Raw genomic sequence first — 12,249 nt, forward strand, 5'->3', positions numbered from 1 at the left:
AGACGTACAGCGCCCACATAATACAGACGTACAGCGCCCACATAATACAGACGTACAGCGCACAAATAATACAGACGTACAGCGCCCACATAATACAGACGTACAGCGCCCAACTAATACAGACGTACAGCGCCCAAATAATACAGACGTACAGCGCCCAAATAATACAGACGTACAGCGCCCAAATAATACAGACGTACAGCGCCCAAATAATACAGACGTACAGTGCCCAAGTAATACCGACGTACAGTGCCCAAATAATACCGACGTACAGTGCCCACATAATACAGACGTACAGCGCCCAAATAATACAGACGTGCAGCGCACAAATAATACAGACGTGCAGCGCCCAAATAATACAGACGTACAGCGCCCAAATAATACAGACGTACAGCGCCCACATAATACAGACGTACAGCGCACAAATAATACAGACGTACAGCGCCCACATAATACAGACGTACAGCGCCCAACTAATACAGACGTACAGCGCCCAAATAATACAGACGTACAGCGCCCAAATAATACAGACGTACAGCGCCCAAATAATACAGACGTACAGCGCCCAAATAATACAGACGTACAGTGCCCAAGTAATACCGACGTACAGTGCCCAAATAATACCGACGTACAGTGCCCACATAATACAGACGTACAGCGCCCACATAATACAGACGTACAGCGCCCAAATAATACAGACGTACAGCGCCCAAATAATACAGACGTACAGCGCCCACATAATACAGACGTACAGCGCCCAAATAATACAGACGTACAGCGCCCAAATAATACAGACGTACAGCGCCCACATAATACAGACGTACAGCGCCCAAATAATACAGACGTACAGCGCCCAAATAATACAGACGTACAGCGCCCAAGTAATACCGACGTACAGCGCCCAAATAATACAGACGTACAGCGCCCACATAATACAGACGTACAGCGCCCAAATAATAGACGTACAGCGCCCACATAATACAGACGTACAGCGCCCAAATAATACAGACGTACAGCGCCCAAATAATACAGACGTGCAGCGCCCAAATAATACAGACGTACAGCGCCCAAATACAGACGTACAGCGCCCAAATAATACAGACGTGCAGCGCCCAAATAATACAGACGTGCAGCGCCCAAATAATACAGACGTGCAGCGCCCAAATAATACAGAGTTGGCAGCACCCAAATAATACAGACGTACAGCGCCCAAATAATACAGACGTACAGCGCCCAAATAATACAGACGTGCAGCGCCCAAATAATACAGAGTTGGCAGCACCCAAATAATACAGACGTATAGCGCTCAGATAATACAGACGTACATCGCCCAAATAATACAGACGTACAGCACCCAACTAATACAGACGTACAGCGCCCAAATAATACAGACGTACAGCGCCCAAATAATACAGACGTGCAGCGCACAAATAATAGACGTACAGCGCCCAAATAATACAGACGTACAGCGCCCAAATAATACAGACGTGCAGCGCCCAAATAATACAGAGTTGGCAGCACCCAAATAATACAGACGTACAGCGCCCAAATAATACAGACGTGCAGCGCCCAAATAATACAGACGTACAGCGCCCAAATAATACAGACGTACAGTGCCCAAGTAATACCGACGTACAGTGCCCAAATAATACCGACGTACAGTGCCCACATAATACAGACGTACAGCGCCCACATAATACAGACGTACAGCGCCCAAATAATACAGACGTGCAGCGCACAAATAATACAGACGTGCAGCGCCCAAATAATACAGACGTACAGCGCCCACATAATACAGACGTACAGCGCCCACATAATACAGACGTACAGCGCACAAATAATACAGACGTACAGCGCCCACATAATACAGACGTACAGCGCCCAACTAATACAGACGTACAGCGCCCAAATAATACAGACGTACAGCGCCCAAATAATACAGACGTACAGCGCCCAAATAATACAGACGTACGGCGCCCAAATAATACAGACGTACGGCGCCCAAATAATACAGACGTACAGTGCCCAAGTAATACCGACGTACAGTGCCCAAATAATACCGACGTACAGTGCCCACATAATACAGACGTACAGCGCCCACATAATACAGACGTACAGCGCCCAAATAATACAGACGTACAGCGCCCAAATAATACAGACGTACAGCGCCCACATAATACAGACGTACAGCGCCCAAATAATACAGACGTACAGCGCCCACATAATACAGACGTACAGCGCCCAAATAATACAGACGTACAGCGCCCAAATAATACAGACGTACAGCGCCCAAGTAATACCGACGTACAGCGCCCAAATAATACAGACGTACAGCGCCCACATAATACAGACGTACAGCGCCCAAATAATAGACGTACAGCGCCCACATAATACAGACGTACAGCGCCCAAATAATACAGACGTACAGCGCCCAAATAATACAGACGTGCAGCGCCCAAATAATACAGACGTACAGCGCCCAAATAATACAGACGTACAGCGCCCAAATAATACAGATGTGCAGCGCCCAAATAATACAGACGTGCAGCGCCCAAATAATACAGACGTGCAGCGCCCAAATAATACAGAGTTGGCAGCACCCAAATAATACAGACGTACAGCGCCCAAATAATACAGACGTGCAGCGCCCAAATAATACAGACGTACAGCACCCAAATAATACAGACGTACAGCGCCCAAATAATAGACGTACATCGCCCAAATAATACAGACGTACAGCACCCAACTAATACAGACGTACAGCGCCCAAATAATACAGACGTACAGCGCCCAAATAATACAGACGTGCAGCGCACAAATAATACAGACGTACAGCGCCCAAATAATACAGACGTACAGCGCCCAAATAATACAGACGTGCAGCGCCCAAATAATACAGAGTTGGCAGCACCCAAATAATACAGACGTACAGCGCCCAAATAATACAGACGTGCAGCGCCCAAATAATACAGAGTTGGCAGCACCCAAATAATACAGACGTACAGTGCCCAAATAATACAGAGTTGGCAGCACCCAAATAATACAGACGTACAGCGCCCAAATAATACAGACGTGCAGCGCCCAAATAATACAGAGTTGGCAGCACCCAAATAATACAGACGTACAGCGCCCAAATAATACAGACGTGCAGCGCCCAAATAATACAGACGTACAGCGCCCAAATAATACAGACGTACAGTGCCCAAGTAATACCGACGTACAGTGCCCAAATAATACCGACGTACAGTGCCCACATAATACAGACGTACAGCGCCCAAATAATACAGACGTGCAGCGCACAAATAATACAGACGTGCAGCGCCCAAATAATACAGACGTACAGCGCCCACATAATACAGACGTACAGCGCCCACATAATACAGACGTACAGCGCACAAATAATACAGACGTACAGCGCCCACATAATACAGACGTACAGCGCCCAACTAATACAGACGTACAGCGCCCAAATAATACAGACGTACAGCGCCCAAATAATACAGACGTACAGCGCCCAAATAATACAGACGTACAGCGCCCAAATAATACAGACGTACAGTGCCCAAGTAATACCGACGTACAGTGCCCAAATAATACCGACGTACAGTGCCCACATAATACAGACGTACAGCGCCCACATAATACAGACGTACAGCGCCCAAATAATACAGACGTACAGCGCCCAAATAATACAGACGTACAGCGCCCACATAATACAGACGTACAGCGCCCAAATAATACAGACGTACAGCGCCCAAATAATACAGACGTACAGCGCCCACATAATACAGACGTACAGCGCCCAAATAATACAGACGTACAGCGCCCAAATAATACAGACGTACAGCGCCCAAGTAATACCGACGTACAGCGCCCAAATAATACAGACGTACAGCGCCCACATAATACAGACGTACAGCGCCCAAATAATAGACGTACAGCGCCCACATAATACAGACGTACAGCGCCCAAATAATACAGACGTACAGCGCCCAAATAATACAGACGTGCAGCGCCCAAATAATACAGACGTACAGCGCCCAAATAATACAGACGTACAGCGCCCAAATAATACAGACGTGCAGCGCCCAAATAATACAGACGTGCAGCGCCCAAATAATACAGAGTTGGCAGCACCCAAATAATACAGACGTACAGCGCCCAAATAATACAGACGTACAGCGCCCAAATAATACAGACGTGCAGCGCCCAAATAATACAGACGTGCAGCGCCCAAATAATACAGACGTGCAGCGCCCAAATAATACAGAGTTGGCAGCACCCAAATAATACAGACGTACAGCGCCCACATAATACAGACGTACAGCGCCCAAATAATACAGACGTACAGCGCCCAAATAATACAGACGTGCAGCGCCCAAATAATACAGACGTACAGCACCCAAATAATACAGACGTACAGCGCCCAAATAATAGACGTACATCGCCCAAATAATACAGACGTACAGCGCCCAAATAATACAGACGTACAGCGCCCAAATAATACAGACGTACAGCGCCCAAATAATACAGACGTACAGCGCCCAAATAATACAGACGTGCAGCGCCCAAATAATACAGAGTTGGCAGCACCCAAATAATACAGACGTACAGCGCCCAAATAATACAGACGTGCAGCGCCCAAATAATACAGACGTGCAGCGCCCAAATAATACAGACGTGCAGCGCACAAATAATACAGAGTTGGCAGCACCCAAATAATACAGACGTGCAGCGCCCAAATAATACAGACGTGCAGCGCACAAATAATACAGAGTTGGCAGCACCCAAATAATACAGACGTACAGCGCCCAAGTAATACCGACGTACAGCGCCCAAATAATACAGACGTACAGCGCCCAAATAATACAGACGTGCAGCGCACAAATAATACAGACGTACAGCGCCCAAATAATACAGACGTACAGCGCCCAAATAATACAGACGTGCAGCGCCCAAATAATACAGAGTTGGCAGCACCCAAATAATACAGACGTACAGCGCCCAAATAATACAGACGTGCAGCGCCCAAATAATACAGAGTTGGCAGCACCCAAATAATACAGACGTACAGTGCCCAAATAATACAGAGTTGGCAGCACCCAAATAATACAGACGTACAGCGCCCAAATAATACAGACGTGCAGCGCCCAAATAATACAGAGTTGGCAGCACCCAAATAATACAGACGTACAGCGCCCAAATAATACAGACGTGCAGCGCCCAAATAATACAGACGTGCAGCGCCCAAATAATACAGACGTACAGTGCCCAAGTAATACCGACGTACAGTGCCCAAATAATACCGACGTACAGTGCCCACATAATACAGACGTACAGCGCCCAAATAATACAGACGTGCAGCGCACAAATAATACAGACGTGCAGCGCCCAAATAATACAGACGTACAGCGCCCACATAATACAGACGTACAGCGCACAAATAATACAGACGTACAGCGCCCACATAATACAGACGTACAGCGCCCAACTAATACAGACGTACAGCGCCCAAATAATACAGACGTACAGCGCCCAAATAATACAGACGTACAGCGCCCAAATAATACAGACGTACAGCGCCCAAATAATACAGACGTACAGTGCCCAAGTAATACCGACGTACAGTGCCCAAATAATACCGACGTACAGTGCCCACATAATACAGACGTACAGCGCCCACATAATACAGACGTACAGCGCCCAAATAATACAGACGTACAGCGCCCAAATAATACAGACGTACAGCGCCCACATAATACAGACGTACAGCGCCCAAATAATACAGACGTACAGCGCCCAAATAATACAGACGTACAGCGCCCACATAATACAGACGTACAGCGCCCAAATAATACAGACGTACAGCGCCCAAATAATACAGACGTACAGCGCCCAAGTAATACCGACGTACAGCGCCCAAATAATACAGACGTACAGCGCCCACATAATACAGACGTACAGCGCCCAAATAATAGACGTACAGCGCCCACATAATACAGACGTACAGCGCCCAAATAATACAGACGTACAGCGCCCAAATAATACAGACGTGCAGCGCCCAAATAATACAGACGTACAGCGCCCAAATAATACAGACGTGCAGCGCCCAAATAATACAGACGTGCAGCGCCCAAATAATACAGACGTGCAGCGCCCAAATAATACAGAGTTGGCAGCACCCAAATAATACAGACGTACAGCGCCCAAATAATACAGACGTACAGCGCCCAAATAATACAGACGTGCAGCGCCCAAATAATACAGACGTGCAGCGCCCAAATAATACAGACGTGCAGCGCCCAAATAATACAGAGTTGGCAGCACCCAAATAATACAGACGTACAGCGCCCACATAATACAGACGTACAGCGCCCAAATAATACAGACGTACAGCGCCCAAATAATACAGACGTGCAGCGCCCAAATAATACAGACGTACAGCACCCAAATAATACAGACGTACAGCGCCCAAATAATAGACGTACATCGCCCAAATAATACAGACGTACAGCGCCCAAATAATACAGACGTACAGCGCCCAAATAATACAGACGTACAGCGCCCAAATAATACAGACGTACAGCGCCCAAATAATACAGACGTGCAGCGCCCAAATAATACAGAGTTGGCAGCACCCAAATAATACAGACGTACAGCGCCCAAATAATACAGACGTGCAGCGCCCAAATAATACAGACGTACAGCGCCCAAATAATACAGACGTACAGCGCCCAAATAATACAGACGTGCAGCGCCCAAATAATACAGACGTGCAGCGCCCAAATAATACAGACGTGCAGCGCCCAAATAATACAGACGTACAGCGCCCAAATAATACAGACGTGCAGCGCCCAAATAATACAGAGTTGGCAGCACCCAAATAATACAGACGTACAGCGCCCAAATAATACAGACGTACAGCGCCCAAATAATACAGACGTGCAGCGCCCAAATAATACAGACGTGCAGCGCCCAAATAATACAGACGTGCAGCGCCCAAATAATACAGACGTGCAGCGCACAAATAATACAGAGTTGGCAGCACCCAAATAATACAGACGTGCAGCGCCCAAATAATACAGACGTGCAGCGCACAAATAATACAGAGTTGGCAGCACCCAAATAATACAGACGTACAGCGCCCAAATAATACAGACGTGCAGCGCCCAAATAATACAGAGTTGGCAGCACCCAAATAATACAGACGTGCAGCGCCCAAATAATACAGACGTACAGCGCACAAATAATACAGAGTTGGCAGCACCCAAATAATACAGACGTACAGCGCCCAAATAATACAGACGTGCAGCGCCCAAATAATACAGAGTTGGCAGCACCCAAATAATACAGACGTACAGCGCCCAAATAATACAGACGTACAGCGCCCAAATAATACAGACGTACAGCGCCCAAATAATACAGACGTACAGTGCCCAAGTAATACCGACGTACAGTGCCCAAATAATACCGACGTACAGTGCCCACATAATACAGACGTACAGCGCCCACATAATACAGACGTACAGCGCCCAAATAATACAGACGTACAGCGCCCAAATAATACAGACGTACAGCGCCCACATAATACAGACGTACAGCGCCCAAATAATACAGACGTACAGCGCCCAAATAATACAGACGTACAGCGCCCACATAATACAGACGTACAGCGCCCAAATAATACAGACGTACAGCGCCCAAATAATACAGACGTACAGCGCCCAAGTAATACCGACGTACAGCGCCCAAATAATACAGACGTACAGCGCCCACATAATACAGACGTACAGCGCCCAAATAATAGACGTACAGCGCCCACATAATACAGACGTACAGCGCCCAAATAATACAGACGTACAGCGCCCAAATAATACAGACGTGCAGCGCCCAAATAATACAGACGTACAGCGCCCAAATAATACAGACGTACAGCGCCCAAATAATACAGACGTGCAGCGCCCAAATAATACAGACGTGCAGCGCCCAAATAATACAGACGTGCAGCGCCCAAATAATACAGAGTTGGCAGCACCCAAATAATACAGACGTACAGCGCCCAAATAATACAGACGTACAGCGCCCAAATAATACAGACGTGCAGCGCCCAAATAATACAGACGTGCAGCGCCCAAATAATACAGACGTGCAGCGCCCAAATAATACAGAGTTGGCAGCACCCAAATAATACAGACGTACAGCGCCCACATATTACAGACGTACAGCGCCCAAATAATACAGACGTACAGCGCCCAAATAATACAGACGTGCAGCGCCCAAATAATACAGACGTACAGCACCCAAATAATACAGACGTACAGCGCCCAAATAATAGACGTACATCGCCCAAATAATACAGACGTACAGCGCCCAAATAATACAGACGTACAGCGCCCAAATAATACAGACGTACAGCGCCCAAATAATACAGACGTACAGCGCACAAATAATACAGACGTACAGCGCCCAAATAATACAGACGTGCAGCGCCCAAATAATACAGACGTACAGCACCCAAATAATACAGACGTACAGCGCCCAAATAATAGACGTACATCGCCCAAATAATACAGACGTACAGCGCCCAAATAATACAGACGTACAGCGCCCAAATAATACAGACGTACAGCGCCCAAATAATACAGACGTACAGCGCACAAATAATACAGACGTACAGTGCCCAAATAATACAGACGTGCAGCGCCCAAATAATACAGAGTTGGCAGCACCCAAATAATACAGACGTACAGCGCCCAAATAATACAGACGTGCAGCGCCCAAATAATACAGACGTGCAGCGCCCAAATAATACAGACGTACAGCGCCCAAATAATACAGACGTACAGCGCCCAAATAATACAGACGTGCAGCGCCCAAATAATACAGACGTGCAGCGCCCAAATAATACAGACGTACAGCGCCCAAATAATACAGACGTGCAGCGCCCAAATAATACAGAGTTGGCAGCACCCAAATAATACAGACGTACAGCGCCCAAATAATACAGACGTACAGCGCCCAAATAATACAGACGTGCAGCGCCCAAATAATACAGAGTTGGCAGCACCCAAATAATACAGACGTACAGCGCCCAAATAATACAGACGTACAGCGCCCAAATAATACAGACGTGCAGCGCCCAAATAATACAGACGTGCAGCGCCCAAATAATACAGACGTGCAGCGCCCAAATAATACAGACGTGCAGCGCACAAATAATACAGAGTTGGCAGCACCCAAATAATACAGACGTGCAGCGCCCAAATAATACAGACGTGCAGCGCACAAATAATACAGAGTTGGCAGCACCCAAATAATACAGACGTACAGCGCCCAAATAATACAGACGTGCAGCGCCCAAATAATACAGAGTTGGCAGCACCCAAATAATACAGACGTGCAGCGCCCAAATAATACAGACGTACAGCGCACAAATAATACAGAGTTGGCAGCACCCAAATAATACAGACGTACAGCGCCCAAATAATACAGACGTGCAGCGCCCAAATAATACAGAGTTGGCAGCACCCAAATAATACAGACGTACAGCGCCCAAATAATACAGACGTGCAGCGCACAAATAATACAGAGTTGGCAGCACCCAAATAATACAGACGTACAGCGCCCACATAATACAGACGTACAGCGCCCAAATAATACAGACGTACAGCGCCCAAATAATACAGACGTGCAGCGCCCAAATAATACAGACGTACAGCACCCAAATAATACAGACGTACAGCGCCCAAATAATAGACGTACATCGCCCAAATAATACAGACGTACAGCGCCCAAATAATACAGACGTACAGCGCCCAAATAATACAGACGTACAGCGCCCAAATAATACAGACGTACAGCGCCCAAATAATACAGACGTGCAGCGCCCAAATAATACAGAGTTGGCAGCACCCAAATAATACAGACGTACAGCGCCCAAATAATACAGACGTGCAGCGCCCAAATAATACAGACGTGCAGCGCCCAAATAATACAGACGTACAGCGCCCAAATAATACAGACGTACAGCGCCCAAATAATACAGACGTGCAGCGCCCAAATAATACAGACGTGCAGCGCCCAAATAATACAGACGTACAGCGCCCAAATAATACAGACGTGCAGCGCCCAAATAATACAGAGTTGGCAGCACCCAAATAATACAGACGTACAGCGCCCAAATAATACAGACGTACAGCGCCCAAATAATACAGACGTGCAGCGCCCAAATAATACAGAGTTGGCAGCACCCAAATAATACAGACGTACAGCGCCCAAATAATACAGACGTACAGCGCCCAAATAATACAGACGTGCAGCGCCCAAATAATACAGACGTGCAGCGCCCAAATAATACAGACGTGCAGCGCCCAAATAATACAGACGTGCAGCGCACAAATAATACAGAGTTGGCAGCACCCAAATAATACAGACGTGCAGCGCCCAAATAATACAGACGTGCAGCGCACAAATAATACAGAGTTGGCAGCACCCAAATAATACAGACGTACAGCGCCCAAATAATACAGACGTGCAGCGCCCAAATAATACAGAGTTGGCAGCACCCAAATAATACAGACGTGCAGCGCCCAAATAATACAGACGTACAGCGCCCAAATAATACAGACGTGCAGCGCCCAAATAATACAGAGTTGGCAGCACCCAAATAATACAGACGTGCAGCGCCCAAATAATACAGACGTACAGCGCACAAATAATACAGAGTTGGCAGCACCCAAATAATACAGACGTGCAGCGCCCAAATAATACAGAGTTGGCAGCACCCAAATAATACAGAGTTGGCAGCACCCAAATAATACAGACGTACAGCGCCCAAATAATACAGACGTACAGCGCACAAATAATACAGAGTTGGCAGCACCCAAATAATACAGACGTACAGCGCCCAAATAATACAGACGTGCAGCGCCCAAATAATACAGACGTACAGCGCCCAAATAATACAGACGTACAGCGCCCAAATAATACAGACGTACAGCGCCCAAATAATACAGACGTGCAGCGCACAAATAATACAGAGTTGGCAGCGCCCAAATAATACAGACGTGCAGCGCACAAATAATACAGAGTTGGCAGCACCCAAATAATACAGAGTTGGCAGCGCCCAAATAATACAGACGTGCAGCGCACAAATAATACAGAGTTGGCAGCACCCAAATAATACAGAGTTGGCAGCGCCCAAATAATACAGACGTACAGCGCCCAAATAATACAGAGTTGGCAGCACCCAAATAATACAGAGTTGGCAGCGCCCAAATAATACAGACGTGCAGCGCACAAATAATACAGAGTTGGCAGCACCAATCCTACAGCAGTATTTCCCAACCAGGATACCTCCATCTGTTGCAAAACTACAACTCCCATCCCAGCATGCCCGGAGGTTCCCTGGTTGGTAAACACTGCCCTACAGCCATTACTAATCTATTCCAGAACTCCTATGCAGACGGTGGTGATCCCTACCTGAACTGTGATGAGGATTTTCCTGCAGCCCAATCCTGATCAGTACTCGATACCCTGGATGATATAGGCAGTGTATATATATAGTCACACTCAATATTCATATTTCATTCATATCTACACGTTTCTTCAATATTTCTAAAAAGTACTTAGCTGGAGCGTCTCGTTGTTATGGCAACAGAGCTATCCAGGAAGTGACGTCACGTACAAGTTGTCGGTAAGAACGTGCCCGCGCTCTTCAGCCTGTAAGTGGCGCAGAGCTGTTTCTATCTCGATCACGTGATCTATGTCGCCTGACACGTGTACAGTATAGTGAGTGAGTGGGCGGGAAGTCCTCCGCATACCGGGGTTTACAATCCTATAAATAACTTTCCTTATGGTTTTGTTTAGTTTTTTTTTTTTTTTTTTTAAACAGGCCAAAGAGTCACGTGACACCATTCAAAAGATTTTAGTTTTATGTAAAGGAACAAAAGTAACAATCACATTGTAAATGCCAGGGTTCTGATACATATGTGTATATATATGTATCAGTCAGAGGCTATATGCACAGCAGAGGTGAGTTATCATGTTAGGGTCCCATCCGATATGAGGCCACCTCCGCGTGGTGGATGGGGGGACACATTTTGATCAAAAAGTGCGCTGAGAGCCTCCATTTTTTGACCTAGAGTGCTGTTGCAACTTTCTTGTTTGTACATTATATATATATATATATATATATATATATATATATATACACACAGAGAGAGAGAGATAGTAAATTTGAGTAGCCGT

The 12,249-nt window shown here is 46.5% G+C and overlaps 1 protein-coding gene across 3 annotated transcripts in view; it reads right to left on the bottom strand.

Moving 5' to 3' along the window:
- C2H11orf65 (chromosome 2 C11orf65 homolog) overlaps positions 1-11,689 on the bottom strand; it is a 68,260-nt gene extending 56,571 nt beyond the window's left edge. For 2 of the 3 annotated variants that reach the window (XM_056561661.1, XM_056561660.1), the window contains exon 1: positions 11,482-11,687. The gene's annotated coding sequence lies outside the window, so the exon portion shown is untranslated. Of the gene's footprint in view, positions 1-11,481 lie in introns of all 3 variants that reach the window. The other variant, XM_056561662.1, reaches the window with a different exon arrangement.
- Between the last annotated feature and the right edge of the window lie 560 nt (positions 11,690-12,249).

The sequence above is a fragment of the Hyla sarda genome, chromosome 2, assembly GCF_029499605.1.
Source record: "Hyla sarda isolate aHylSar1 chromosome 2, aHylSar1.hap1, whole genome shotgun sequence".
Taxonomy (NCBI): Eukaryota; Metazoa; Chordata; class Amphibia; order Anura; family Hylidae; genus Hyla; species Hyla sarda.